This window comes from Phalaenopsis equestris, unplaced genomic scaffold (genome assembly GCF_001263595.1).
Source record: "Phalaenopsis equestris unplaced genomic scaffold, ASM126359v1 Scaffold000663, whole genome shotgun sequence".
NCBI lineage: Eukaryota > Viridiplantae > Streptophyta > Magnoliopsida > Asparagales > Orchidaceae > Phalaenopsis > Phalaenopsis equestris.
In genome coordinates, this window is record NW_018165103.1 from 77,292 (window position 1) to 83,291 (window position 6,000).

The window sequence follows — 6,000 nt, forward strand, 5'->3', positions numbered from 1 at the left end:
TAATCAAAGTAAAATTTGTATTCATGGGAAAATTGTTGGAGGTTATCTTAGGTCAGAGGACCACTTGGACAAAATTTTATGATTTTTCAAGTTATATTTTAATTATTATAATTATTAATTTTAGTGATTAATTAAAATAGAAAATATGATTTAATTTCAAAAATTACTTTTTATATTTTTATTAAATCTCTCTAAGTCCAGAGAACTTAGAGAAACAAGCTTTTCTTTTTGATGAATTTTATTTTATTTATTTAGAAAAAAATATTTTAAAGGTTTCCAAGTGATCATGGAACAATTAGGAATATTTTTGGGCATTTCCATATTTTTGCAATTTTTTATTATTTTTAAATCAAAAAATAACTCAAAAATGAACTATTTGTTTTAAAATAAATTTTACTTTACCCAGGTGCTCCTGATCACAAGTAACTTAGAAAACCACTTTTCATAATTTTCATAATTATAGTTTATTTATTATAATTATTTTAATACAAAAAATCTCATTTTACATGAAAAATAGTCTTTAGTGATCAAATCAGTTTAAATAGGTTTAAAATTTTTATAGTGAGTTGAAATCATCATTATATATTGTGTAGAATAATTTTTTGTAATTTTTGAAGTATATTTTACTTATTTAAATTTTTATGATTTAAAATAACTTAATCAGCTATAGTAATGTACATAATTATTTAAATCCATCTTATATTTTTGCTAGAGTCCTCTGACTATAGGGAACTTACCAAAATAAGTCCCATATTTTTCTGAGCTATATTTTAATTTATATTATTATTTTAACCAGAAATAGACAACTAGGCTTGAAAATTAGGGTTTCAATATTAGAGGTGTCCTCTGACCTTGGAAAAATCGTAGTGCACCCTCACTTACATGAAGAATATTTCCCAAAAATTTGAAGTCCTGGTGATTATTATTTATTTAATTAAAATTAAAACAATACATAGAGTGTTTAATTACGTAAAAATAAAAGACATGTCAAATAATTTTTATTTTTGTTCCATATTATTCTCCTTCATTTACTGAGCAACAGAGTATTTTTATTTTATTTTGATGATTTTTCTACACCAAAAAATTTTTGAAGCTTATGAATTACTTTAAATTAAAAATACCCTAATTATCTACTTAACCAAGCGTCACTCTCTCATTCGAAGTTGCCTTCCGCGTCAGCGCTAACTCGGCCCGCACTTTATGTTTAATCTGTTCATCCAGCTTCTTTTCTGTTGTTGTATCAATACATGCTCAAATGAACGATATCCATTCATCATTCCCATCTGTTCTAAACTAAGAACTGTCCACACTAAAATGATGCAATCTTGTTCGATACTCAACCCAATCACTCATGGTTTGTTTCTATAGCTTCATCTGATCGAGACGAACACATCCATAAGACTAGATATCTACGAAACAAAAATTTTCTTCACAATTAATGAAATCGAAGGCGTTTTTAGGGTTTGTGAGCTATACCTTTATCCAAGAGGTGGGGCCCCGGTTGGGTTGGTTGTAGACATTCATTGAGACTCCACGAAAGCTCCTTAAAGCACCAATTTGAGTTGAGGTTGGGCCTAGGGAAGAGTTCGATCAAAGGGTGATCATGGTTTGGTCTATGAGTGGGTTGGAGTGCTCAAAATGATGGGGCTTCGGTGGTAAACTTTCTCGTTTGAGCCGAGGAAGCTTTTGTGACAATAAATTTGTAGTTTTATAGAGTTTGGCTGAGGGACAAAAAAGTCATAGTTTTTGAACTTAGAATTGAGCTCTGGTTGTGGATTTCGGTTGGGGAAAATGGTTGGAATGATCTTAGAAAGGCTCAAAGAGGCTCTGTGAACAATTTAGAGGGCTCTCCCCAAGCAAATGAATTCACTTTTTTTTGTCGTGAAGGTGGTGGTTCAAATAGAGGAGATGGGGTGGCCAATTGGGCTGTTCAGTGGGTGCAAAATGGAGCTTAGGTGGAGGGTTAAATAGTGTGGCCAATCAGAGTTAGCCACATAGGATGGGCTCAATTGGTTTAAAATGAAAAGGGAGGCTCTCTCGATTTTGGGTTTTCTGGCCATTAGGCCGGCTGGGGGAGGTGGCTAGATGGCTCAAGGAAACATGTGAGAGGTTTAATTATGAATAGAATGGAGGTTCAATCATGTCAGCTCAAGCATGTGTCACTTGGCAAAAAATAGGATGGAATCTTCTAAATCATGGGAACGTTGGTAAAAATAGGATGGAATCTCTTAAATCATGGGAACGTTGGTCCATGACACCTCTATGGTGTGCTAAGAGCATTTAGGGTGGTTATTAGGGTCTAAGTGGCTGCTGATATGGTTTAAGGTGGGTCAAACTGTATGAGTTGGCTTGGACTTGGGTTTAGGCTTGGATAGAGCTTGGATTTATTTCAATTGAATGGTCAATTGGTTTAGAAAATTCTCATGAGACATTTGGAAATCAATTGGGTTAAAGATTGAGGGGCTATGAGGTTCAATTTGGAAGAATTTGAAGTTTGCGGCAAAATTGGGGATTTTGGTTTAAGTTAAATTTGGGCTAGGCTTGAGGCTAAGTTAAGGCCAATTGAAGGTTCAAATTGGTCTAGAGGAATGTCATGCAGAATTTGAATTCAAATTTGGGAAAAGTGGATAGGCTAGGGGATTCAATCTGATGGGATTTTGGCTCGTGCTCAAATTGGGGATTTAAATTGGGCTTGGAATTTGGGTTCAATCGGGCTTGAATTGAGTTTTAATTGGTCATGGTCATGATGAATTTTAGTTTAGATTTGAAATTGCAGAAATTTGAAATCAATTTGGTGGAATTTGGGTTGGATTTGGAGACTTTAGGCATTTAGGGTTAAAATTTGAATTTTGGTAAAATTAGACCCAATGTGTGGTTGGGATTGGTTTTGGGAGTGTTTGGAATGATTTTGAAGGTTTCATGAGTTTTTTTTGGACAAAAAGGGTATTTTGGTAATTTTGGCAATTTTATGGATATTTTTAGGAATTTTGAAAATCGTGGGGTGTTTTGGGTAACTTGGATGGTTTCAAATTGTTTGAAATGATTTTTGGATAAAATTGAAGGATTTGGGTCAATTTTTGAAATTTTAGGGTTTCAGGGGCAATTTGGTAATTTTTGAAAAGTTTGGGGTTGAAAGGCCAAAATTGGGTAATTGGGTAGAATTGGGGTTCAATGGGAGCGTTAATCACAAAATTACTCTTATGGAGCCATGAAACCAAAGAAATCTCATTTTGGATCCTCCATGTATTGGTCTTAGCTTAACCCTAGCCTAGGGCTAAGAGTTTGGGGGACCTTCCACATTAGTTTCCAAAATAGTAGGGGGAAAAGGTTAAGCATGTGTGGGTTAGAGTTTAGGCCAAAAGTGAAATTATTTGTGTACTAGACCAAGAACAGCTCACCCAGGGTTAACCCTAAATCCAAACAGTCCTATGAGGACCCTTCTTGAGCTCCCTCATACTGGCTCCACCTACTAAATGCTAGAGGTTAGAACCAACATGTGGAACTTCAAGAGAGCAAAGAGGCATTTAGATTTTATAGTAGTGAGGGTTCCCTTACTAGTCCTCTAAGAATAACCAACAGGAAAATCCTATGGCTAGACCTTAGGCTTCTAAGGAAGAAGGACTAGACCTCTACAAAAAGTGATTTCAACATTCATGTATGTCAATTTCATGTACTGAGAATGGTTACAGGTCACCCATGATACAATATTCCAGTCTCTCTTGTGGATATTTGATACACTGATGTGCTGATGAAGGAACCATTTCGTATTCATGTAGCCAAGGTCGACCGAGTAATGCGTTGAAGGATGTTTCTAAGTCTATGACATGAAATTTTTTCAGAGTCATCAAATCACTAATTTTTAGAATCAATGTAATTGACCCTACGACTCTTTCTTCTTATTGGTTGAAGCCTCATAGTATCAATTTATTTGTCATTAGCCTTTAGGCATCAATGTCTAAGTAAGAAAGTGTTTTTAAAGTCATAATATTAATTGAAGCATGATATTGTCAATGTTGATATAAAATGGACAGTTGTGTTTAATTGTGCCCAATAATAAATTGTCGTTAGAAAATGTGACCTTGGTTTGATTTTGCAAATGAGTAAGCCTCATTTGGGGAGGTAATAGCCAGCTGTGTTAAGCAAATTTCATGATCTAAAAAGGATTTTATCAATGATTCTCTCATTTACTTAGAGAGAATAAGAGCATCATAGATGCTTAACTTTGATAGTAGCTTCCTCAAATGGGATAAAACATTGTGGACAATTTTATTTTATGACTTATCAATATCATCTACAATCAGTCATTCTTTTACTGGTGGAACTACCTTTTTTGGTACAATTATTTGTTTTTCCTTTTCCTTGCGAACCATCCTTAGAGGTAAGTTCGCTATACAGATTGATTTCAATTATTTCTTCTTGTTCTTGTGTAGGATCTTCCGTGAGTATTTTATATGGCTCCTTTATTTCTAAGTTTTAAGATTCTAAATCTATGGAAATCCCTTGCAACTCATAAGTAATGATATCATCATTATTTTTGTCGCCATTGACATTAATATCATTATCATAACTGGGGTCATTTATGTTGTCATATGACCCATCGAGATCATGTATGATCTAAGAATTGTTTAAAAGATCAAAACCAATTTGGCTATTTTTGGAAGCATTATCATCAAAAATAGACAAAATGTAGCTAAAATTAAATGTCTTGGCATTAACTCTCTGTAGGGACGAAGAAAAAGTCATACAAAGTCAATGGATCAAAGGATTTTGTTCACAAATTTGAGTCAACCAATTTAGGAGAAGATGGAGAATTAAAAGAAGTAGAAGGTACAAAAGGAATAGAAGTTCCTATGTCACAATGGCCTTTAGTAATTTCAACTTCCTTTCCTTCTTTCTTTGTCTTTTCTTTCTTTGGCGGTGGGGGCTTTGATGTTGTTTTTGATGCTTGAATAACTTTCATCTTGTTGAGAGTCTTCTTTGAAGACTTGTTCCACGATACCTCCCATTATTCTTTATCTTTGTAAGGATCGACGAGAATAATTTCACTAGCTGATATTACATTGATGGAACCACTTTCAGGCTCCTTTAATTATTCTTCAGGATGATTATGTCCCCTGCCTTAAGTTTATATTCTAACTATTTTTTGAAGACAAAATAATCTTCAATCTTGTGCTCAAGGATTCTGTGGTTGGCACAATAATTTGGCAGGTTCTTCATGTCAACTTCCCCTGGTCTTTTATCCTATGGCAGTTTGAACTTTGGTATCTTCAATAAATTGCATAATATTTTAGCGATAGCTTTTATCTTGAACATATATTTCTTATTCATTCGTTCTACCATAGATTTTTTTTTGCCTTTGCTGATTTGATTTCTGGAACTGCAATTGTAGGGAAAGTTGTGGGTGTGGGGGGTGGATTGCTATTTTCTTTGTTTGTGATGCACCTGCATTGGCTTCTTAGCCAATTCTTTGGTTGATACATTCCCTGCTTTCTTTTCGATAGTCTTGACCAATTTTTTATTTTTCTCTCTTTTCTGCTACACTTATTTGCTTGGCTTCTTCTTGAAGACTGACAGATTTACTGAGCAACTTCTCAAATGTCTTTAAGTAAACCCTTTAAGCACGAATGCCACTAGTTTATGGATAATATTGAGCAAAATTTTAATATTGTGTTGTTCTTGATGTTCTGATTCACACTTCATATTGAGGTTCCTTCAGCAAAGAATGTATTCTACAAGCATTTTTACCAGATTTTCAACAGTCATATGACGTTGGGCTCTAGCAATGTATTGAATGAAAAGATTTTCTAACTCAGCAAAAGTCTTGACAGATACATTGGGGAGGTTGGCATACCAATCAAAAGTAACCCATATAAGACAATTTACGAATTGAGGAAACAAAAGTGCATCACTACCTCCGCATTGCAACAACTTGTGCAGAAGTGTGCAACATGCTGACAGGGGTTACTAGTCCCATCGAACATTTTCAAAAGTGGTGGCACG